This window comes from Dama dama, chromosome 24 (assembly GCF_033118175.1).
Source record: "Dama dama isolate Ldn47 chromosome 24, ASM3311817v1, whole genome shotgun sequence".
Classification (NCBI taxonomy): domain Eukaryota; kingdom Metazoa; phylum Chordata; class Mammalia; order Artiodactyla; family Cervidae; genus Dama; species Dama dama.
Genome location: NC_083704.1, coordinates 20,824,195 through 20,850,086, shown reverse-complemented (window position 1 = coordinate 20,850,086; position 25,892 = coordinate 20,824,195). Strand labels below are relative to the sequence as shown.

General features: G+C 46.8%; 1 protein-coding gene across 2 annotated transcripts in view; it reads left to right on the top strand.

The window, feature by feature from the left end:
- Nucleotides 1-25,892, top strand: part of ANO10 (anoctamin 10) — a 203,607-nt gene that overhangs the window by 174,988 nt on the left and 2,727 nt on the right. The gene's annotated exons all lie outside the window — the stretch shown is intronic.

The following is a 25,892-nucleotide window of genomic DNA, read 5'->3' as shown; positions in this document are numbered from 1 at the left end:
ACATCAGAGCCTGGCGGACTACCACCCATGGAGTCCCAAAGAGTCAGATATGACTGAGCACGTTATGTGTATTATACAAGAACTGAACATTTTTAGTTTTATGGAAAGGACTCCATTCTGTAATTAGAACAAAAAAAATCAATCCTATAGAATCATCCCAATTTCAATTTATTATTTTTCCAACCTGAAAATAGCGTGGATCTTTTTAACAGTCCATTTTGCCTGAAACAAATTGAAACTGCTGGTGTGTGAAATCATTGAATGAATTAAAAATGTGTGTAAACACACAGATCAAAGTTAACAACAGAACCAATGGCAGAAACAGGAACCCATTAACAAACGCAGTGAGTCTTGAAAGATATCTGTGGTGTGTTTTTCTATTTACTTTTTCCCCCCTTTTTAAAAAATTTAATGTATATCTTATACAGAGTGATTTGATGAGAGAACTTCAATCTATATGGGAACCTGAAAAATTTTAGACTCAACTGTGTCCTTCTTTGGATCATGAATATGATGGAAATCGCACGTTTGACTATGCTGGTCCCTGATACTTCACCCTGTAGTTCCTTGATAAGTGGTGTGGCTAGCTGGCCTTACCACAGAAGAAAATGCTACAGAAACTTAAAAAAACAGTCTGCGGGACCAAGAGTATTGATGCTTTTAAGGACAACAGAGAAGCTCTCAATATAGTTTTTAAAAGCCTAGTAGGACTGAGTACTGGGTTGATGTTACAAATACATACATGTGTACTTTTCTTCCAGAAAACAGAGGCAGACTCTAGTCCATCTGAAAGATGATTAAGGGAAAGAAACAAAGTTGTTGATGTGACAGACCATGGGCTTGATTCGGGCCAGTCAGTCACACGTGACTTGCGGTTTCCAGCATCCCTCCCACGCCCTGCTCTCTGGCTCCCTCCCACAGAGCTGGAGGGTGAGAGGAGCCTTTGTTAAGAAGATGCAGTGTATCCCAGGTGGAGAGCGAGACCACACAAGCTCAGGACCCTCCCAGACTTCCCGGCCAGCCCGCTTTCTACACACAGTGCATCCAGTCAGCTTGGTGATCTGCCCAGACTGCCCTCTGTCTCTGGGGATGACTTGATGGACGTTCTGTGGGACAGTGAGTTCATGTGTCCCCAATCCTTGTGACCATCCAGTAGGGCTTCCGAGCTCAAAATAGCTCCTGTCCTTCTTCCTCCTCCAAAGACCATTTCAAACAAAAGGAAAAATGAAAGCATAATTCATTAAAAACATGGGAAAGTAAGAAAGAGCACCCTCAGCTAACCACAAAAGATGGGAGAGATTTCTGTAGAACAGAAAGCAGATTAGGAAAGGTCGACAGAGAACTGGAGCAGAGATGCTGCAGCCGACTGCTGGGAGCTGAGGGTGGCACCGTGGGGAGGGGTTGGGGAGCAGGCCAGCATCATGATGGGAGCTCCTCTTCCCCAGAGTGAGAAAAGTTGGGAAGCGGATGAGGCAGGCAAGGAGCTTTGGAACTATGAGGGATCTCCAAGTCATTCTGGACTTCCGTGGACCCCAGGGAGGGGCCACAGGAAAGGCCCTGTACCTGGGCTGGAAGATGCTAACCCTGCACTCCTTGCGGGCTGCAGGTCCCTTGCTGCCACCTGCACGCACACCCCAAAGAGAAAGAGGCTGGGGGTGGTGCAGTCTCCCCATCCAGAGGGGAGCAGGAGAGAGGAAACCCTCAGAGGCGCCCCCGTCTTGTCACCCAGTCCTCCTTCCCCAAAGGTGAGTAGGCCACCAAAGATCACCTAGTGCCTTCTTTCAGAAATGCAAAGAACCAATAAGGAGCAACAGAAATGTGGGGAAAACCAATAGTATGAGACAGACACCAGGCTGTGCTACTGGTGTTGGACAAAGATGCAAAGACAGGGCAGGGGAGAAGGTGTAGTCTTTTCAACAAATGGTGCTGGAACAATTGGGCTTCCATATGCAACAAAATGAACACAGACCCACACTTCACATCACCATGGCCCACAGACCTCTAGGTAAAACCCAGAACTATAAATCTGGGAGAGAAAATAGGACAAAATCTTTGTGACCTTGCATTTGTTGTTCTATTGCTCAGTAGCATTGACTCTTTGCGACCCCATGGACTGCAGCACGCCAGGCTTCCCTGTCCTTCACCATGTGCCAAAGTTTGCTGAGACTCATGTCCATTGAATCAGTAATACCATCCAGTCATCTCATCCTCTGTCGTCCCCTTCTCCTCCTGCCCTCAATCTTTACCAGCATCAGGGTCTTTTCCAATGAGTTGGCTCTCTGTGTCAGGTGGCCAAAGTATTGGAGCGTCAGCTTCAGCATCAGTTCTTCTAGTGACTATTCAAGAGTTGATTTCCTTTAGGATTGACTGGTTTGATCTCCTTGTAGTCCAGGGGACTCTCAAGAGTCTCTTGCATTAGGCATTAAGATTTCTTAGCCTCCTAAAGCATGATCCGTAAAAAGACGAATGGATAAATGGCACATCATCAAACTTGAAAACATGCTTTTCCAAATCTGTCATTTGTGCAGTGAGAAAGCTAAAAGAGAAAAGCAGGAGAACCTTCTGGAAAACTATCCGGGCTGGGGACGAGGGTGGGGGTGGGGGGCGGCCTCTGGAACACTGATGGTTACTCAGAGCTGGAAATGTGCTGAGTCAGAGTTGAGGTAATAGAGTGGCAGACAAGTATAGAAAAACTGCAGTTTCCTGAAATCAAAACTGTTTTTAGGAAAAGTCACAGAGAAATGTATACTTCCCTTGAGTGACGGAAAATGTAGAAATGGAGGGGACTGGGAAAGTAGTGGTTTGGTGCCAGGCAACTCTGCATTATAGCCTGCTAAGCTCATTAGCTGCAGACGTGTGACCTCAGCACAGTTACCCCATCTGTGAAGCGGGAAGCCTGGTGAGACTTAGAAATGGGTAGGCCACGTGCCCCCACACCAGCACCAGTGGCCCGCAGGGAGCCACTCTTCACTCAGGTGTGCCCAGTGACAGGGACGCCTCTGGGTCTCCCAGCCAGCCTGAGAACCTGTCCCATCACATGTGGAAAGTGCATGCAAGTGTAAGGTGATTTGTTTCCTATGAATTCTCACTGATCTCCTTGTTAGAAGAGAAGGTCGAGGCTCTAACATTTCAGAAAGGATTAAACATTCCTGTGCAGGATGGAAAAATTCAAGAAGGAAGCCAGGAAAACAAGTATCCCGAGGAGGCTTAGAGTCAAGAGGTGAGGGTGGAAGAATTTGACACGAGGGAAAAGGAAAAATGCAGAGCTACTGGAGGAGTATTTACAGCAGATGCTGTTCCCATGGCGGGAGATTCTGGCCGGCTTGAGAGGCAGCGGCACGCCAGGCCCGGGAACAAGAAGAAGCATCAGCCTGGTCCGAGGACGCCTGGTACTGACCACACAGGCCACTGGCCCAAGTGGGACCAGGGGATGTGAGTATAAGGCGCGCACTGCCAAGTGGGAAGAATGTGGTCTCTCTGGCATGTGTTTCCAAGATGCAGAAGCAAATCTGCCAACACCTGTCAGCCTGCCTGTCACCTTAAACTCCCCCTGATTCTTGTGAAAATGAAGTGTGATCGAAAAAACAGTTGTCATGTCTGTGCGTCCACACCTTACCTGCTGCGGGAGGGTCCTGTCTCTGCCAGCTTGGCACTGGCTTATGTGCAGAGCAGAACAGTGCGGTGAAGAGAGGACTGAGGCGATGGCCAGGTTGCTTTACCGATGAGAGCAGATGAGGAAGAAAGAGTCTGAAAATGGAGCGGGGAGCAGAGACCAGAGCCGGGGCACACTCGCTGGGCCACAGGGGTCAGCTCACAGCAAGGGCCTCAAGGTGCTTCTAGACTGTGTTGGAGCCCTGTGTGCAGAGAGGGGCCTGGAACTGCTTCCCTGTGCAGAGAGAGGTCAAGAGCTTGTAACCAAAGAAAAAGGGAAATAATAGCTGCCTGGAATGTCAAAGAATGTGACTTGGATTTCTGAACAAACCTTAAAATATCACAGTATGAAATATATAAAATATAGTATAACTAAGAACCATAGACAGTACCTCGACATACACCAGAAGAATGAACTTGTCAGAAAATTGACTGGTGCAGTTAAGAGAACTTTATAATTTAAGGGAGAAAAACATGCCCAGACAGAGCCTTCAGACAAGGTGGAATTATAAACAGTAGAGATGACACATTTAGTTGAGAAAGTGCCCAGTAATTTACAGGAGAATGTAAGAATGATGAGATTTAGGAACTTTCATAACCTGGGATATTTCTGATTTGTTCCCATATAAAGAATAAATATTATTTATAAAAAATAAATGTTATTAAATGGATTCAAAGTATAATACAAGAGTAGATCCCTAAGTGGGCCTGGCCCAGGGTTTTGGGAACAGCCAGTGACATCATTAAGGAACTAGGGAAGCCTTTTCCGTCTTCCGGTCCAGCCACCCTCAGTGGCTTTCCTCATGGTCACAGGGCGGCTGCCACAGCCCCAGGCATCTTGGCTTCACACCCACATCCAAAGGCAAGGGAGAAAACGGTGCTGCTCTTCAGAGCCTCTTTATATTAAGGAAGAAAACGTTACCCAAAAGTCCTCCAGCAGACTCATCCTCAAGCCCCACTGACCAGAATTTGGTTACTGGTTCATGCCCTGACCAATGGGGAGACTGGAAGCACCTGGCATCTTCAGATTCTAAAGGGAAAGACAGGTTCTGGTAGGAAGGAAGAAGTAGAGACTGACCGGGAAGGCACCTTGTTCTGACAGATGAAAGGTTTATTTTTTTTTAGAGTATAGTTGATTTATAAAGCTATGTTAGTTTCAGGTTTTCAGCAGAGTAAATCGGTTATACTTGTATCCATTCTTTTTCAGATTCTTTTCCCATACAGGTTTTTTATGGAATAGTAAAGTGCTTCCCTGTGCTATACGGTAGGACCTTGTTGATTTTGTATCCTGTGTTGATTTATCTCAAACTGCTAATTTATGACCCTCTGCCATGTTTCTCCTTTGGTAACCATAAATTTGTTTATTTTTGGCCGCACTGGTCTTCATTGCTGCATGGGCTTTTCTCTTTTGCAGCCTGCAGGGGCTGCTCCATTGTGCAGGCTTCTCATTGAGATGGTTTCTCTTGCTGCAGCGTGGACTCCAGGGCACACAGGCTACAGTGCTGGGAGTGTGCGGCCTCAGTAGTTTTGGTGCTTGGGCTTAGTTGACCTGCGATATGTGGGATCTTAGTCCTGGACCAGGGATCAAACTGGCGTCCCCTACATTGGCAGGCGGATTCTTAACCACTGGGCCACCAGGGAACTCCCATAAGTTTGTTTTTGAAGTCTGTGAGTCTTTTTTTTTTTTTTTAATTTTAATTGGAGGCTACTTACTTTACAGTACTGTGGTGGTTTTTTACCATACATTGACATGAATCAGCCACGGGTATATATGTGTCCTGTGAGTCTTATTTATCTGTTAGATAAATAAGTCTGTGAGGTAAATAACAGACTTATTTATGTTTACTTATCTTCAAAAACATACCTGTTTCATAAATAAGTTCATGTGTATCTTTTTTTTTTTTTAGATTTCACATATGAGTGATATCATATGATGTTTGTCTTTGTCTGACTTACCTCACTTTGTTTGATAATCTTTTGAATCCATCTCGGTTGCTGCAAATGGCATTATTTCATTCTTTCTTATGGCTGAGTAATATTCCATTGTGTGTGTGTGTATTCCATATCTTCTTTATCCACTTCTCGGTTAATGAGCATCTAGATTGTGTCCGTGTACTGGCTATTGTAAATTGTGCTGCAGTGAAAACTGGGATGGATATATTTTTTTCCAGTTACAGTTTTCTCTGGATACAGGCCCAGGAGAGGGACTGCCAGACCATATGGTAGCTCTATTTTAGTCATTTTTTAAGAGACCTCTATACTGTTCTCCACAGTGGCTGTTACCAGTTTACATTCCCACCAGCAGGTAGGAGGGTTCCCTTTTCTCTACACTCTCTTCAGCATTGATTGCTTATAGACTTTTTGATGATTACTAGTCTGACTGGTGTGAAATGATAACTCATTGTAGTTTTGATTTTCATTTCTCTGATGATTAGTGATGCTGAGCATCTTTTCATGTGCTTTTTGGACATTGTTTGTCTTTTTTGGAAAAATGTCTATTTGGACCTTTGGCCCATTTTTTGATTGGGTTGTTTGTATTTCTGATATTGAGCTGCATGAGCTGTTTGTGTATATTGGAGATTAATCCCTTGGTCACATCATTTGCAAATATTTTCTTCCATTCTGTGGGTTGTCATTTTGTTAATGATTTTCTTTGCTGTGCAAAAACTTGTTTAATTAGGTTCCATTTGTCTATTTTTGTTTTTATTTATATTACTCTAGAAGATGGATCCAAAAATATATTGCTGCAATTTATGTCAAAGAGTGTTCTGATTATATTCTCGTATAAGAATTTTATAGAATGTGGCCTTATATTTGGGTCTTTAATCCATTGTGAGTTTGTTTTTGTGTATGGTGTTTGAGAATGTTCTAATTTCATTCTTTTACATGTAGTTGTCCAGTTTTTCCAGCACTCCTTATTGAACAGATTGCCTTTTCTCCATTGTATATTCTTGCCTTCTTTGTCATAAATTAGTTGACCATAGGTTCGTGTGTTTATCTCTGAGATTTCTATCCTGTTTCAGTGATATCTATTTCTATTTTTGTTCCAGTATCATACTGTTTTAATGACTGTTGTTTTTCTAGTGTAGTCTGAAGTCAGGGAGCCTGATTCCTCCAGCTTCATTTTTCTTCCTCAAGATTGTTTTGGCTACTGAGGTTTTTGTTGTTGTTGTTATTTCCATACAAATTGTACAATTTTTTGTTCTAGTTCTGTGAAAAATGTCATTGGTAATTTGATAGGGATTGCACTGAATCTGTAGATTGCCTTGGGTAAAATAGTCACTTTGAGAATACTGATTATTCCGATCTAAGGATGTGGTGTATCTTTCCATCAGTGTGTATCAGCTGCGATTTTTTTCATCAGTGTCTTACAGTTTTCAGACTGTGGGTCTTTTGCCTTCTTAGGTAGGTTTATTCCTAGGTATTTTGTTGTTTTTGATGTGCTGGCAAATGGGATTGTTTCCTTAATTTCTCTTTCTGAGCTTGTGTTGTTAGTGTATAGAAATGCAAGAAATTTGTGTATTAATTTTGTATCCTGCAACTTTACTGAATTCATTGATGCTCCAGTAGTTTTCTGGCAGCATCTGTAGAATTTTTTATGTTTAGTACCATGTCATCTGCAAATGCTAACAGTTTTACTTGTCTTCCAATTTGGGTTCCTCTTTTTTTTCTCTTCTTTGATTGCCATGGGTAGGTCTTCCAAAACTATGTTGAATAAAAGTGGCAAGAATAGACATCTTTGTCTTATTCCTGATCTTAGAGGAAATGCTTTCAGCTTTTCACCAATGAGAATGACATTAGTTGTGGATTTGTTATAAATGTTCTTTTTATGTTGAGATAGGTTCCCTCTTTGCCTACTTTCTAGAGTTTTTATCATAAATGGGTGTTGTATTCTGTCAAAAGCTTTTTCTGTATCTATTGAGATGAGCATGTGGTTTTTATTCTCAGTTTGTTAATATGTTGTATCACATTGATTGACTTGTATATATTGAAGAATCCCTAGGATAAATCCCACTTGATCACAGTGTATAATCCTTTTAATGTATTGTTGAGTTCAGTTTCCTACTGTTTTATTGAGGATATTTGTGTCTGTGTTCATCAGGGATACTGGCCTGTAATTTCCTCTGGTAGATTAAAGTCTGCCAGAAGCTCTGAGTATCAGGAAAGTGCATAGCTAAAGGGAGCTAAAAGAATGAAGATGAAAAGGAAAGATGGGGGGAAAGCTGGGAGGATGTGCTGGATGAAGGCGCTCAAAAAGATCATAGCAGGCTTCAGTGATGATGGTCAAAAAGGACAAGTTAAAATTTAATCAGGATTAACTGAAGGTCTGCTTTAAAAAAAAAAAAAATCAATCACAAAAGTACAGGCAGAAAAAAATCTGACCAGATCAAGTACATGTGGAAAAAGCAGGCCTGTCTCCTTAGCTGCAGTTCAAATGAGCTAGAGGTGAGGCTGCCTGAGAAGATTACATAACCAGAGGCTGCAGGAAGAGAATAATTTCCAGGACAAGGGGGTGCAACCTCAGGGCCTCCTGGGCCCACCCTTGTCTCCTGCCCACTCTCTTTCCCTGGATTTCTCTGCTGCCTTCATTCTTTGGTGTCACCCTCCCATTGCTCAGAAAGCCCATCTCAGTGACAGCCCAGCCAGTTCCTTCCTTCATTTAACACTTGGTCAGGTGCAAGCTCCTTCAGTCCTGCCTGACCCGTGGCCCCCGGGAGCGTTAACACCTTGTTTCCCCCACCACACTCCTGCCTAACATTTATCCCCTCCCTTACCCTCCCGTCTCTCTGCTGGACACAAGCTCAGCTGTGAGGGGCTCAGAGGATCCTGGAGCCTGTATAATGCCAGGCACAAATAGCAGGTGTTTGTGATTGGTCATTGGTCTAGTGAATTAATAAGTGTATGTTCCATTGTGTCCTGGGCACACCAAGACTAGTGTCTCTCAAGCTCTAAAGTGCCCATGGGATCTTGTTAAAATGCAGATTCTGATCCAGCTGGTCTGGAAATGAGCCCCAGATTCTGTGTCTGGGCGGGCTTCCAGGTGAAGCTGCTGCTGCTGCTCCTCAGGCCACACTTGGCGTGGCACGGACCACAGTGTTGTTAAATTCCAGGCACTGCAGGAAATACATGGAAGAGTTCAGGAGCAATCAGAATGCTCTGATACTGGAGGAGGATTGCTGGTCGCTCTACATTTTAGGTTCTTGTGTTCGCAACTAGCGGCAGTGATAGTACCAGCTCGTGGAGAGGTTGCGAGGCTGGCGGTGCAGGCACGTGGTAGTGGTAGCTGCTCTCACTGTTGTCATTTCTGTTATGACTCCAGCAGGGGGACCTGGGAGCCGGCCGGAAGGGGTGATGGGGTAGATGTGGAAAGTATAAAGAAGACCTTTCTGATTATCAACGTGAGCTAGCCCTGGGAGGGCATGGAAGAGGCTGCTTTATGAGGGGTGCCCTCCCTCTGACTGGGCATGTCTAAACAGACTTTGCTGCCCAGCTGGCAGGAGGGCAGGTGAAGGGCCAACCAGCACAGTCCCTTCCGGTTGTGCATTGGTATGGAAGGGACATGGACTCAGGAGCCGGCTCTTCGGGAATCTTCATGGTGTGACTAACAGACGGGTTTTGTTTGTTTGCGTCCCAGAGTTAGAGAAGGAGGTGTTGAAAACAAAGAAAAGGATCAGAAAGAAATGGTATCTTCCCCTCGGGGTAGCTGCAGAAGACAGAAGCCCAGGGTGGCTGCAGGGAAGGGCGGAGGGCCACCGAGAGCTGGCCGGTGGTTGGCAGCATTGAACCTTGCACACTGGACTGCCCAGTTATCCCCAAAGCACAGGGAGCCACTGAAGGGGCCTGAGCATCTTCTTCATTACATATGTGACATCATAGAGGGCAGACTGGGAGGTGGAGCCAGAGAGGATACCAGTGGTCCAGTAAAGAGCATGTTCTACCAGTTTCCACTGTGGGTTCATGGGAAGGGAGTCGAGATGTGGAGAGGTAGACTAAGGTGAGCAATGATTTGGACACGGAGGCAACCAGACTCCTCTATCCACGCATTTCACTAATTGGGAAGATAACCTAGCTTCAGAAGAGGATCTTGAATTTAAATTTAATACTGTCAGTTTAGTACCATCCAAAGGAAGCTGTCAAGTGGGCTTTGGTTATGTATGTTACGTGAGTTTAGGAGAAAATCCAGGCTGGAAATGAGAGCTGTGTGTGTGCGCTCTGCCCGGAACCAGTAGCTGAGGCCATGGTGTATGGGATCTCTGTTACGGAGAGCGTGTCGAACTGCACTGGCCATGGTAGCCTTTAGCCACCAGTGGCTTGTTCAGTTGTTCAGTCATGTTGACTCTTTGTCACCCCATGGATTGCAGCACGCCAGGCTTCCCTGTCCTTCACCATCTCCCAGAGCTTGCTCAAACTCATGTTCATTGAGTCAGTGATGCCCTTCAACCATCTCATCCTCTGTCATCCCCTTTTCCCCTTGCCCTCGATCTTTCCCAGCATCACAGTTTTTTCCAACGAGTCAGCTCTTCGCGTCAGATGGCCAATGTACTGGAGCCTCAGCTTCAACATCAGTCCTTCCAATGAGTATTCAGGGTTGGTTTCCTTTAGAATTGACTGATTTAATCATCTTGCAGTCCAAGGGACTCTCAAGAGTCTTCTCCAACACCACAGTTCACAATCATCGTTTCTTCGGTGCTCAGCTTCTTTATGGTCCAATTCTCAACATCCATCCATGACTGCTGGGAAAACCAGAGCCTTGACTAGATGCGTCTTTGTCGGCAAAGTAGTGTCTCTGCTTTTTAATATGCTGTCTAGGTTTGTCATAGTTTTTCTTCCAAGGAGTTAACATCTTTTAATTTCATAACCAGTGGCTCAGTTCAGTTCAGTTGCTCAGGCGTGTCCGACTCTTTGCGACCCCATGAATCACAGCACGCCAGGCCTCCCTGTCCATCACAAACTCCTGGAGTTTACTCAAACTCATGGGAAATAGATGGGGAGACAGTGGAAACAGTGTCAGACTTTATTTTTTTGGGCTCCAAAATCCCTGCAGATGGTGACTGCAGCCATGAAATTAAAAGACGCTTACGCCTTGGAAGGAAAGCTATGACCAACCTAGATAGCATATTAAAAAGCAGAAACATTACTTTGCCAACAAAGGTCCGTCTAGTCAAGGCTATGGTTTTTCCAGTGGTCATGTATGGATGAATTGGACTGTGAAGAAAGCTGAGCGCCAAAAAATTGATGCTTTTGAACTGTGGTGTTGGAGAAGACTCTTGAGAGTCCCTTGGCCTGCAAGGAGATCCAACCAGTCCATCCTAAAGGAGATAAGTCCCGGGTGTTCTTTGGAAGGACTGATGCTGAAGCTGAAACCAGTGGCTACTGACATTTAAATTGGCTCATATTAAATCAGATAAAAGACTCAGGTCCTCAGTTACACTGACCACATTGAGTGCTTAATAAAACATTGCTATCCTCAGTGAGAGTTCTGTTGGATAGTGCTGATCTAGAAGAATGAAGAGAGGGCCTAGAATTGGTCTTTGAGGAATGCCAGCTCTTGAGGGCAGGCCAGAAGACGACCAGATAGACAGGTGGGAGGCCAGGAGGCCAGGTGAGCTGTCACATCACAGAGTCAAGGGCAAAAGGTTAGGAAGAGGGTAGTTGCACCATGTCAAATGCGGCTGTGAAAACAATAGATCATCAGGGCCTGTCCCTGGGATTAAGTAGTATGGCATGCAGGGTGACCTCAGTGGGTCTGCTGCAGTGGGTTCACGGAACTGGGAGCTACTTGGAATGGTTGGGAAGTGAGAGGTGAGAAAACAGTCAGGATAGACACTTGACCAAGTGTGGCAGGAAAGGGGGGCACTAACTGCAGTGTCAGCATTTGGATATGGGGTGAAGGGGAGAGCTTTGTTTAATGAGAGAAACTAGGGCGTTTGGTAACCTGTGAAGAATCCTAGGTATTTATGTCCCAGATATATGCATATTGGAGAAGGGCATGGCAACCCACTCCAGTATTCTTGCCTGGAGAATCTCATGGACAGAGGAGCCTGGCAGGCTACAGTCCATGAGGCTGCAAAGAGTTGGACACGATTGAGCGACTAACACTATATGCATATGTTCATGAGGACACCCACACACCTGTAACCTAACTATCCTGGTTTGGCGAGGCTGGTTAAGTGAATTGTCCTGTCCATACACTAGAGTTCTTTCCGATAGTCAAAAGAATAAGAACTTTTTGCAACTCCTGTTATCAGGCCATCCCAAGATTTATTTTGTAAAATGCAAAATAGGGTATTAAAACTTTGTATTAAAAACAAGAAGATAGATATCTCAAAAATAACGTATGCCGACATATCTTTTTTCTGGGGGGAGGGGGTGGGAGCTTTTGAAAGAATGATCATGAAATTGGTAATTAATAAGAAATTCCCTCTAAGGTGAGGGACTGGGGCACAAGATGGGGTCAATTTTTTTCACAGTATTTTTTCTTTAGTGCTTGAGTCTTTTAAACTATGCACATGTATTTTTTTAATGGTTAATCATGCCAACATTTTTTTTTATTACTTAGCAAGATACAGAGAAAAAAATTAAGCAATACTAACACTTGTGCATCTATAAGTATTACCAAAATAAGCAAATCACCCCACCTCTCCTACTGGCCCTTTTATTCTGTGTTTTTATTTTATTAGAGTGTAGTTGTTCAACAGTGTTGTCTTGGTTTCAGGTGTTCAGCAAAGAGTGAGTCAGTTATACGTAGATCCACTCTGTTTTTTAGATTCTTTTCCCATATAGGTCATTACTGAGTATTGAGTAGAGTTCCCTGTGTTATACAGAAGATTTTTTATCTATTTTTGTATTTTAAAAATAAACTTAAAAGTCATTCAAAAGGATTCATATGAGAGAGAGGTTGAATAATCAGAAGAGGAGAGAGGGAAGTGACTGCCTCCCTCCTCTGTGCCCAGGACCCCTAGACCCTTCATTACACCACCGACCGGAGCTTCGTGAAATCAAGCATATTTTTACTTCAGATGAGTTTTGGTGATATTCCATCATGACCAGCCCCTGCATCTATTGCTGGATAGCAAATGACCCCAAAACGGACGCTGGCTCCCTCACAGCGTCTGTGTGTCTGCACGGGCTCACCAGCGTGCCCCTCGAGGCTGTGATCAAGGAGTCGGCCAGGCTTGCAGGCATCTCACGGCTGACCAGAGCGGGGGTCCCCTCCCAGGCTCACAGCCTCAGGGCCGGGACATCCATCCCTCACTGTGTGGGTCCCTCCACGGGGCTGTGCGTACCCGGCCGCCGACTCCCATCAGAGCCAGCGAGTAAGAGAGGGGCCCCCAGGACGGAAGCGCAGCCTGTTTGCGATCTCGTCTCTGGAGTGACGTCCCCTCACTCTACTGTGCTCTGTGGTCTAAGGTGAGTCCTGGGTCCAGCCAGCATTCCGAGGGGGGTTTCCACAGGCAGTGGCTGTTACAGGGGCCATCTCACAGACTGCGCACCGTCGACCCCGGCTCAGTGGGACGCTGGTTGACATGGTCCTGTTGTACCCCAGTTCATCAAAATCACATCTGCCATGAATGTGAGGCAAGTGTGCGGGCATCACTGTCTGCTTTTCCTCGGAAGAGCCAGCTGTTTCATCATCCGGCGGTGATGCTTTAGGGACTCCCAGCTGTTTTTACACTTTCTGAATTCTGTCAACTTGATAGCATTTGGAAAGTTTGATAAAATAGGAAATGACCATCACCTCACCCTTCAAAACCATCAGGGAACATTCTCCTGTACTATGTAAGATAAAGGCTTTGTTTTTAGAAAATATATATGTATGTGCCTAGGGGCATGTGGCGTGTTGTCTACAACTTACTCTCAAATGATTAAGAAAAAGGTAATATAAAGAGAATGATCAAGCAGAGTGCAAAGCGGAACTAGCTGGTAAATCTGAGTAAGGGTCTTTTATTTAAGATCTCTGTAGTCTGCTTGCAATTTTTTGTCAGTTTGAAATAATAGCAAATTTTAGAGTTTGTAAAAAGAAATTCTCAAACCTGCTAGATGAACACTGCAAGTGGGAACTCATTTTATGAAAGATCATCAGGTGTGGACTGCTGATGACTGACCATCAAGGTTTGGGTCTCACTGCCTGAGAACCCACCTCACTTTGCTCCAAAGCTGCCATCAAATCTCTGTGGTTGTAAGTGGGCTTCTGCTTCTGTGCTAAAGGAGGTCATCCACAGGCTGTTCATCCCCTCACCAGAGCTTCAGCTCTCCCTGAGCCCTAGAACTGGCCCTCTGAGGGCACAGGGATTCTGACGCTGAAGCCTCAGGAAGAAAAGAATGCCTTGGGAGGTGTCTGTGGTCACCGTGAGGGGCAGGCGCCATTGGTCCCAGCACAGAGCTGTGCGTCTGCTCCACTGCCCCTCGGGCTCACCCACAGATCGGGCACATCTTCATCACCCCCCTTGCAGGGGACCCTGCCCTGGAGCCTGCCGTCTGGGGCTGTCATGCCAGCTCCTACAGTGGGAGCCTCTGCGCCCAGGCGTGGCAAAGCCGGAGCACGGGTGTGGGCCGGCACCGCCCGTTGGCAGCCAGGGGGCTTTGCGGAAGGTGCAACACATGTGTGTCTTTGAAGAGCAGCAGGAATTCACAGGCTGCTGTAAAGCGGTGGGGCCTGGAGACTGGCCGCCAGGTGCTAGTCTGGGAGGTGAGAGCCGAGCATGGCCTGCTGCCCTGCCCTTGGTGTTGAGAGCAGGGGAGAAGGAGGCGGGGAGGGGACTCGAGGGCCCAGAGAAGGACCCGAGAGGCGGGTTCAAGGGCCAGGCCAGTGTGTCAGCCTGGCCGGAAGCCCAGGGGTCTCCTACCGCCTTCCGGGAGCTGCAAGTTCTTCCCAGCACAGAGCATGCCAGGCCAGGTGGGCTGGAGACCGTCAGTGGGTCAGTGGAACTCGGCTTCCTGGAGGGCGAGGAGCCGTCCCTGGAGGGTGGGGCTCCAGCGCCGTGGGGCGAGCTTGAGTGTGCAGCGTTGTTTGAAAAGAGCTATTGTCTCCGTGTGTCGAGGCCTCTGGGCCCCGACTCACCCGCTGTTGGTTTTGTCTCATTTCTGTACAGCATGTGCTTTCCTCTTGTGGTCACCATCACTTCCTCCTAGCTCAGGACACGTGGCCGTGTGTGTACCCAGGGCGTCACTAGCTTTCTAGCCCACCAGGGGAAGCCTTCCTACTGATACCAGTTCCTTTTTGAAAACAGGAATGCTGAGGCCTTGACCCCCAGCTTATTTTATTAGTCATCATGGATGTTATTCTCTTCCCTTCCAGTCATTTCATGCCCATCTAATTAAGCCTATATGAATAAGAGCATTTGTCTGCGTGGCTTGCCACGTACTTACCTGGAATGCTTGGTTCAAAGGGTAAAAAACATATATGCCCACAACCTGAACAACTGCGTGACTGTTTGTTTGGTGCAAGCTGGTTTGTTCTGATTGTCCAAAACAACTTATGGAAACACTGGTTTGATTGCCTCTTCTAGAGCCGCATAACTTATCTGTGAATCACCCGTGGGCTTTGCTGGAGACAACAGATATCACTCCACCCAAACCTGGCCGAGTGCTCCTAAAACATTTAACCTGTCTTAACAAAATGACTTGCAGGTCGTTCAGGGTAACAGGCAGAAATCGTCTGTATTTTATGATTTCTACCAGGGGAGTCCCTGTTAGCAAATGGCTTCTCTCTTATGCTGTCTGCTCTTCTTGGCTTCACACAAGAAAACAGTGACGATGGTAGAGGAAGAACTGAATAGGTGAAGACAGGTTTAATTCAACACATATTGCATGTAGCAGCTCATGTTTCTAAATGACAAAGTGAGGAGGCTGAGTTCTGACCCACTCCAGACCACGTGATTTTTGGTTAGAACTTTTGTCAGAACCAAAGTCTGAGGCGTAAGCAGGATTGTACTGGCTGACGGATTAATCTCAGAGGGGACCGTGATCTCTTTTTCCAAAGGTCACACTAAAGAGAGCACTGACCACATGGACAGGATGCTCTGATCACACTGGGGTCTTGGGTTCTTTGCTCTCAAACACCTAGAGTACAGGTCTGCGGAGAAGTCATTTCTAATTCACGAACAAAGCTGTGCTGTGTCCCGAGGCAGGTGTTTCTGCCGTGTACACACAGTTAAGCTGGTTCCTCTAAGAAAGGTCAGTTCTGGGCATCAGTATAAAAGAGGAAGTGGGAAAGCCACAGACGTGTCCCATGCGGGTGGGTGCTGTGGGTTCTCAGGATGGACGTCACGGCGGTGTGTCACTGCAGTTCTCTCTAGAACAGAGCCTCTAGAACTCTAGAACAGTTCTCTTTAGGACAGAGCCGTGGGGGCCGGCCCGTCAGTTCCAGTACCTCCTGCCACCCCCCTGCCCCCCGAGGGATGCAGGTGATGGGGAATTCAAGTGGAATGAAGATGTAGAGGCAACACGGGGCCTCATCCTTGTTCACGAGGCTTAGAGGTGGGAATTAGCCGTTTTGAGGAAAAGGAAGTCGAGAGAATGAAGGCTCATGTGTCTGCCTAATACAGTGTTTTTCTTGCAGAAAGAGATCAAGCATCAGCCATTTCTGGCCTCACCTTGACCCAGGCTCTTCAGAAGGGGCGTTGGTGCCGGCAGCAGCACTCATCAACAGGCATGCAGCTGGGCATTCCTAACCCTAGGGGTGGAGGCAATAAAATCAGAGTCAACGCAGTGATTACGGCCTTGGTTTTAGTCATCACGTTGACTTTTAGACATTACGATGACATGCATGGAGGATATAGATGTTGTGTTGATCAAAGGGCCACACCCCATGTAGATGGGAGAAAACCCAGCACTGCCAGGGACGCTGCCATGGGGCACGGGTGCTCTGGTGCCTTGTCACCTGAAGTCATGCCTGTGATGGGGGAAGAGCTTCTGCAGCCGGGGATCGGGGCCAGAAAGGGGCGCGGCCACCGTGGGCTCAGAGGCAGCCTCTCTCTCTCTCCTGGTGACAACTAGCTGTGTTTTCTTAGATGAAGCACTGTTCTCCCTTGATATTTAAGAAAAATGTTTAAATTTTTTAAAATTCTTGGTTGAAGCCCTGGTGTGGGCAGTGGACGGTCTCCTCCGTGTCATTTAGTGGCCTGTTTATGTCAGCCTGTTGTTTTCTGAACTCTGGGCTTTTCCTTCCTGCCACAGTGAAGACCCATCCCCAAGTCATCTCATGAGACTCGGGACTGACGGAAGGAGCTGGTGGACGGGGAGGCTTCTGTGGAGCGGCCCCTTGTGGAAGGGTGCTGTAATCCCTGTGTCCTTGCCCATCCACGCCTTGTGCCCCAGCCTGAACCCTGAGCCTGGGGGTGTTACTGCCCATTAAAGATGAGGACTGAGATCATGCCACGGCCTTGGCTGGTTCCAGACTCCTTGGGTCTCGCGTCCCTGGGAACCTGAGTGACCTGTGTACTTCCAGGGGGTTCCTGACCTCGACAGACCTGTACTGCAGGAGGAGAGCCCCCTGTCCACCCTCTGCCCCTAGGCTTCCAGACAGGAAGGGCACCCCCTTCCTCCCAGGCCTGTATCCAGATAAAGAGGCGGCTACTTCCTGTGCACATCTTGTCCAGGAAGTGCCTCTTGGAGACCAGATGCTCTGGGTCACCTGGATGGCCTGGACAACTGGGTTGGTGTCCTGGCAGCGTTGTGGAAGTGTTGGTGTTGTGGGCTGATGGTAACAGATCAGACTGGCGACCTCTCCCTTCTGATAAACAGCCCAGGATCGTGTTGTAGCAGAGCCTGAATGATTTCCTCCTGTACTTCAGTTTACAGGATAACATCACACCCAGAGATCTAGTTACTACAGTGAGTGTTGCCTTTAAAAAAGGAACTCCATTTTTTACAAGAAAGTTGGTCATGAGTTCTCTGATTTGGGAGTCACTGCACTAGTTTTACATCATTACTTGCCAAAATACTCTTTTCCCTTTCTTACACAGAATTGGCGTCACCTTTGTCTTTTCTGTCCTGCCGTTTTGGGCCATCCCTGTGATGTCTCTCTTGCCTCTGATATGGCCATGATGCACATTACATGATGTGATGTTCCAGAAGTATTCTTCATGGTATTTATATATATTATTTCCTCATGATTAGTCATAGCTTGTTTTTGATCTTACGGGCACTGATTCTTTTTATTTCCAGATACCCTTCTCTCTTACAGACGCCATCTGCGTTCTGACCTTATCCCACACGGTGGGGCCCACTGCTCCAGGCCCGAGTGGCCAGGGTTAAGGCATCATCCAGGCCTCGCCCCCCTGCTCTGCTGTCCCCCTTGGTGGGTGTCCCTGAGTCTGTCCAGAGCCCAGCGCTCCTACTGTCCACTCATGTCTGGGTGTGTCCACATTACATCCACTCAACTCAGTGGCCTTTTAAGCATCTGTTACCACTTTTCTCATTATCCAGCAAAGGAGACACGGCTTATCTTAACCTTTCTTGTTCCTGGATGATTCCTAACAGTTGGACTCCCCCCACCACCCCCGCAGGTGTTGAGTAAGTGGCACTTTGTTGCCAGTTTTAGATTTGCTTGTTCTTTACGTTTCCCTCCATTGAGATGCTCCCTCAAGCCCTTTGCCTGTCACTAGTTTTCTTTTCCAAGTTTTAGCCACTCAAGTGCTTGTGCTTTGCCAACTAACTTCCCCGCCACATTTTTCCACTTTCTTGTTCTTGTGCCCTTTAGAAGCCTTTCTTTAAAACATACTCAAATGGATTCCTGTGCTTTTTATTAACTCCTGAACTTTCCAGAATTTTAAGCAAATTTTAAAATCTTGATTCGATTTGTGCTTAAAGGTCAGGGTAGGGTAAACATGATGTGTTCTAGAGCTGGACTCCCCTGGTTTAAGAGAGATTTAGCTGAAGCAGAAAAAATCTGGGCCAGGTGGGACAGGACAAAATTTCAGCCTCACCTAGCATTTCCAAAATACAGGCAAACCTTCACAGGATGGAAGTGTGATTCATTGGAATCCGAATCTCACAGCACGGGCGAACCCAGTGGATGTTATAGGTGGGGTGATGTTATAGGTGGTCCAAGAGCAGCCCAGAGCTGGCAGGCTATCAAGCAGGAGCCGGGCAACTCAGGCTAGCAGCGTGGGCTGTGGAGCCAGAAGGACTGGGCGCAAACCCCTCTGAGCTGTGCGACCTCAGGCAGGATTTGTAACTTCCCTGTGTCTCTTGTTTAACATGTTGATAATGGTGTGCCTCTCATAGTGCAGTTACAAGGAGCAAATAGTGTGTTTACCTTGCATGTAATGTAAGTAAGCCTGAGCTCCACTGCCTGCGGAAAACAACCTATACAGAGTGTGTTCGCCCTATGCTGAGGCCCAGGCGCCCACGGAGGCATCTGTTAAGATTTCTCACTGAGTGATTTTGTGTGGATTTTGGATACATGGTAAGGATCACTTAACTTGGAGAAAGTACCAGCACCTGCTGTGTCTAATGTTGTTTGTTGTTCAGTCGCTCAGTTCTGACTCTGCCACCCCATGGACTGCAGCACGCCAGGCCTCCCTGTCCTTCACTATCTCCCGGAGTTTGCTCAGACCCATGTCCATTGAGTCAGTGATGCCATCCAACCATCTCATCTTCTGCTGCCCTCTTTTCCTTCTGCCCTCAATTTTTTCCCAGCATGAGGGTCTTTTCCATTAAGTCGGCTGTTCACATCAAGTGGCCAGTGTTGGTCACTGTTAATTAAGTTACAGGTGGGTAACAGAATGTAATAGACATTAAAAGTTATGTCAGCAAAGCAGGAGGAAAAAAGAGGTTTTGACATAGAAGCAGAGTTAGAAATGCAGGAGATGGGGAGGAGCCGGGAGGTCAGTAGTGAGACGCCCATGAAGCTGGCACAGAGGAGCGCGTGTGAAGCGCGAGGACGTGGACTCCACCTGAGCCCCACTGCCTGCGGGAAACAGAGTTCAGAGTGTGTCTGCCCTACACGGGGGCCCAGGCGCCCGCAGAGGTGTCTGTAGAGACTCCTCACTGAGTGATTTCATGTGGATTTTGGATACGTGGTAAGGACCACTGAAGTTGGAGGAAGTATCGGTACCCACAGGTGGAGTGGGAAAGGACGCTGGCAGCGAGCCGCCTTGATGAGGGCTTGTCCTTCCTAAGGTTTCCCAAACCCAGGGAGGTGGGCAGACTCCCTTTCCCATCTTCGCAACCAGCTGCCGCCACCTGTGGAGCCCCGTAGCCCTGGCGGGTCTAGGATGATGAACGGCTCTGATGGGCTGTGGCCGGTAACACGTGCGGCTCGGGCTCCCGGCTTCTGTGGGCCCCTCGCTCTCAGCTGGAAGGTGGATCTGTGAGGTTTTCGTTTGAAATGGCTTTAGCTCCTGGGAATTTTGCTCTGAAACTCAAATATGCAGAGAACACAGGCTCAAAAGATGACTTTTTAAAAACTTCATTAAACTACAGTTGATTTACAGTATTGTGTTAGTTTCAAGGGTACAGCTACAGATTCTTTTCCATTATAGGTTACTGCAAGATATTGAATGTAGTTCCCTGTGCCATACAGTCAATTCTTGTCATCTTTTTTATATATAGTGATGTGTATCGCTTAATCCTGTACTCCAGATTTACCCGCCTTACCCTTGGTAACCATGTTTTGTTTAGTTTTAATGTTATTGAAGTGTAGTTAATTTACAGTGTTGTGTTAGCTCCTGGTGTTCAGCAGAGTGACTCAGTTACATGTGTATATATATTCTTTTCCATTATGGTTTATCACAGGATATTATTGAGGGTAGTTTCTGTGGTTTACAGTAGGCTCTCATTAGTTACCGACTTGATCCACAGTAGTGTGTGTGAATCAGTGCCAACTTCACAGACCATCCCCTTAGAATCTGTAAGTTTGTTCTCTGCATCTGTCTTGTTTCTGCTTTGCAGACAGGTTCATCTGTACAAGTTTTCTGGATTCCACATAGAATCCATATTATACAACTTTTTTCTATTTCTGACTTACTTCATTCTGTATGACAGTCTCTAGGTGTATTTACATCTCTGCAAATAGCACTATTTTGTTCCTTTTAAGGCTGAGTAATATTCTGTTGTATATATGTACCACATCTTTATCCATCCCTGTAGATGGACTTTTAGGTTGCTTCCATGTCCTGGCTATTTTAAGTGCTTCAGTAAACATTGGGGTCTACGTGTCTTTTTGAATTGTTTTTTTCCACATATATGCCTGGGAATAGGACTTCTGGGTCATATGGTAGTTCTGTTTTTAGTTTGAGGAACTCCCATGCTGTTCTACGTAGTGATAGTAGGGATGTAAACTGGTATAAACAGTGTAGGAGGGTTTCCTTTTCTCTATATCCTCTCCAGCATTTATTGTTTGTAGATTTTTTTTTTATGATGTCCGTTCTGACTGATGTGAGGTGATTTGAGTTTTGATTTGCATTTCTCTAACAATTAGTCATGTTGAGCATCTTTTCATGTGTTTATTGGCCATCTGTATGTCTTCTTTGGAGAAATATTTGCAAATGAAGCAACCAACAAGGATTAATATGCAAAACATACAAAGAGCTCATGCAATTCAGTATCAAAAAAACCAAACAACCCAATGAAAAAAATGGGCCTCAATAGACATTTCTCTGAAGAAGACACCCTCACTTTTAATCTGTGTGTCTTCTGTTCTAAAGTGGGCCTCCTGTAGGCAGCACGTTGGAGGTTCTTGTTTCATTATTCAGTCTGTCACTCTGTGTCTTTTGATCGAAGCATTTCGTCCACTGACATGTAAGAGTATTTATTGATGGGTCTGTATTTGTTGACATTTTAAACCTTGTTTTCCAGTTGATTTTATATTTCTTCTTTGTTCTTTTCTTCCCTTTGTGGCTTGATAATTTTCTTTTGTATTATGCTTGAGTTCTTAATGATTTTTGTGAGTCTGGTGTATGTTTTTGATTTGTGGTTGCCCTGGTTTTCAAATTAATTAATTATCTCGTTTATTATCATGTCTGCTTGCTTTGGACTGATAGTCCATGTGCATTGTTTGCTCTACATTCTAAAAGATGCACATTTTCCTACTCCCCTCCTCCACATTTTGTGATTCTGATGAATCACAAAAAATCACAAAATTACATCTTGTAGTTGATAGATTGATTATGTGCTGACTTATTTAACTGATCTTCAATCCTTTTATGTATCTGCCTTTCCTAATGTGACTTTCCCTTTCCTATAGGTTCTTGCTTTTTGTCTATTTAGAGAACACCTTTCAGTGTTTCCTTTAGGATAGGCTTAGTAGTTTTTGCTTGTCTGAGAAATTTTTTCCCTCTCCTTTTGTTCTAAATGATTATCTTTCTGAATAGTGTTCTAGGTTGCAGAGTTTTCCCTTTCAGGACTTTGCAGGCCAGAGAGTGGTAAGACACATTCAGCGCTTCTGCAGAGAAATTAGCTGGTGGCCTTATGGCGGATCCCTTGTAACTGACCTTTTTCTCTTGCTGCCTTTAAAATCCTGTTTAACTTTTGGCATTTTAATTATGACACATCTTGGTGTGGGTCCGTGTGGATTCATCCTGTTTGGGACTCTATTTCTTTCACCTGGATACCTTTTTCCCTTCTTCAGGTTTGGGAAGTTTTCAGCCGTAATTTCTTCAAATATATTTTTGATCCACTTTTCCCTTTCTCTTCCTCCTGAAATTCCTATAATGCATAGGTTGGCATGCTTTAGTATTATCTTACATACCTAATGTGTTTCTTTCATTTTTTTCATCTGTCTTTGTCTGCTGTTCTGATTGGGTGATTTCTGTTACAGGTCACTTATTGGTTCTTCTGAATTACTTAGTTTGCTGGTTTTTAACCTTGGCAGCTGAGTTGTCTGATTTTGATTGGCTCTTCCTTATGGTTTCTAGTTCCTTGTTACAGGATCTACATTTCTACTGATAGCCTTCTTAATTACTTCAGCATTTTTATTACCTCCCTTTTGAACTTGGGGGCCTGCTAGACTGGAAAGGTCTGTTTGTTCTTTCAGCGGATTTCTCTTAAGCAGGAGTAGTTCCTCTACTTTTTCATTTTATATGTATTTCTTTTTCTCTATAAATTTAGGAGAAACAGTGATGTACTATGGTCCTGAAAGACCATGTTTATGTGGGACCACCCCTCTGTAGAACTATGTCACACTAGTATTTCTGGTGCAAAGGCTGTATTTGTTGTGGACACCAGCTACAGCTTTGGCGCAGGCTATGCTGGCCACTGTCCCCTTGATGGGGGGTGGGGTGTGCCTGGTGCTGTGATGATCAGGGCCTTCTCTTTGCTCTGTGCTGGTCACTGCCGCGCTGGGGGTTAGGGTTTGCTCCTCAGTTGTTGGAGTAGAAGCCCCCAGACCCGCTTCTGAGCTGCAGCGAGAGGGAGGTGGGACTGAAGCGCTCCCACTGGGATAGGCAACTCTGAGACGCTGCCCGCCACCCAGCATGCACAGCCACAAAACTGACCCCGTCTGTGCGTCCGCTCCACCTGCCTCTGGCATGCTCACACTCACACCGTGAGCACGCTGATAACAAGGCTTGCGGGGCAGACCCGCACTCTGGACCACACCACCAGACCAAATCCCCGCCTCGGGCGTGTCCACCCGAGCTTCAGTCCCAGGCACTGCCCAACAGCAGGCGTGGGTCTTGGGCTGGTAAGTGCGGGGATGCGGCTGCTGGGAGTTTCGCTTCCTCTCTCTGCTGGCAGCCAGTGCACATTCCTCGTGGGCAAAGTCCAGGCCCCTGCAGCCTCCCCTCTGTCCTGTCATGGGAGGTTCCCGAGGTGAGGAAGCCTGTCCTCTTCCACAGCTCCCTCCCTTGGGGCACAGGCCCCACCTGCATTCTCCCTGCCCCGGTTTTTTCCTTTAGTCTTACCAGGTTACATGGGGGTCTTTCTTTCAGCACTGGGTGTTTGAGATCTGCCTGCTCTCAGCTGGTGTTCTGTGAAAATTGTTCCAGTTTTAAGTGTAGTTTTGATGTATTTGTGGGTGGAGTGAACTCTGCGTTCTTCTACTTCACCACCTCAATCGCCTCCTTCCAAACGATTTAAGTAGACATTAGTTTTAAGTCAAACTGACACTTATGGTCAGCTCATGCAGTTACTGAACTTGTGGACACCACACCTCACTGGGCGGGGGAGCTGGGTTTGGACTTTCTTGGCTTCCAGCAGGGACCAAGCTGATATCAGGCGACTTTCCCATCATCCTCTTTCCCCCAGCTCTATCTGCAGATCCCCCTTCCCTTCACCAGAGCCGGCCCTGAAGGCTTGGGGAGCCGACAGACCTGTCCCCACCAGGAGAGAACCTGCGGGGCTGGACCCAGGTCTGCACAGTTACCAGGCCAGGCCACCAGCTGGACTCTGACGTCCTGGCATTTGACGTACAGCCCGTATCACAGCGTGTGTTCTGAGGTCCCAGACATGTGGCTGGGTTCAGAAAATGATGCGAACTTTGGGAAGGTGGGTGTCTCACTTACCCCTGTTGTTCTCGCTGTCCTCTCTCGGGCTCCTGCAGGCCCTGGGGTGGAGTCAGGAGAGAAGACGCTGGACATTCCACAGAAGACAGTCCAGGAGTTACAGGAGAGGGGGACATGATGGAGACGCGTCCTCCGGGCTGAGTGTTCCGGGAGGAGCCAGTGCTTTGGGAGCAGAGCCAAGGCTGCAGGATGAGAGAGAGAAAAGGGGGACTTGAGTCTTCGGGAAGCCCCTCAAGTGGCATGTTTCTGGCCCCCTGTTCTAAACATGGCTCGGGCTGCCTTTGGAGATGGGAGGTGGTTTCAGGGCAGGAGGGGCAGGGAGCCATCCGTGGTGACGTCTTGGGTTTGGGGCTGAGCGGGGAAGACTGGAGGTGCTGCTCGTTGGAGGGACTTGTCTCTAGGTCTCTCAGACAAAGCTCACCTTCGTGAAAACAGGTACGTCAGAAGGCCTGCTCTCTACTTTCCTTTCTTCACTGAACGGCAGACCCTTGCTTAGTCTGTCCTGACTCTAACTGCACGATCTCAAGCTAGTGACACGGGCGGAGGAGACAGGCGCGTGGTTGCCGGGGTGGACGGCAAGCGGGGCAGAGCTGTGGACAACGGAGGCCCCGGTCCTGCTCCCCTCCTGCCCGCTTCACACCCCCCCCCACCTTACCTTCCCAAGTGGCTTCCTTCCAGGTAGTGCTTCTCCACCCCAGCTGCACGAGAAAATCACCCAGGGGAGCCTTCCTAACCCCCATGCCCCCCATTAAATCAGAATGGACGGGGCAGGGGAAGCAGGGGTGGTGGCCTGCAGCATTCGGGGGAGAGGAACGCGCAGGGTCCTTCTGGGGGAAGGGGTAACGGAGCAGCTGCTGCCAAACTGACTTCTGAGTCAGGTGAAGAGAAGGGTCCCGAAAGTGGCCGTGGGCTCAGCGAGGGGGTCTCTGCGGCCACGTGTCTGGGAGGGGAAGGCCATGTCTGCGGACGTGCAGAGCAGTGCAGGTCTCGGACAGCACTTCTCTACTTCTCCGCAGGGAAAGGGGTCCTGTCACTCACCGTGTCTCAGGGGAAGCCACACATTTGGCCAACACGCTTAGTGAGGCGGTTCCTGTTAAGGGGCAGACCTCCGAGATACGGCGGGTTTGGTTCCAGACCAGTGCAGTAAAGCAAGTTGTGAATTTTTCTTTTTCTCCTGTATATAAAAGTAATGTTTACACTGTAGTGTAGTCTATTAAGTGTAATTGCAGTATGTCTTAAAAAAACAATGTACATAACCTTAAAGAATAATGCTGTTTAAGAAATGCCGTCAACAGAAGTGTTCATTCAACACAGGACTGCCCACAAACCTTCAGTTTGTTTAAAAAAAAAAAAGTACCTGCGAAGCACAGTAACAGGTCTGCTTGTATAATCATTGCTAATAATGATGCCAAAAATCAATCTGTGCTTTTTAAAGAATAATTTGGAACATGAGTGTTTTAATGACTTGTGAGTTGAGGAAATTTTCGTTTTGCTCTTCATTCTGATGCTTCTTAATGGGGAAGAAGTCAGCATTATTACCCTGCTTATATTTTTAAAGGTTTTGATTCTAAGAATCCCCAAAGAAGCCATCTATTTTTTTAAGGGAATGAGGTTGCTCCTTCCCACCCTCTTCAGCAGTGCAGCTGAAGTGCCCTCACCAAACAGCTGAGCTGCGGGGTCTACCCCAGCACTCTCAGCATGGACTGTGGTCTGGACCTGCCCAGTGACCCAGTTTGCTTTCTGGTAAAAGATGGCAGACCACAAATCAGACTGCCAGGCCTGGGTTTGTCC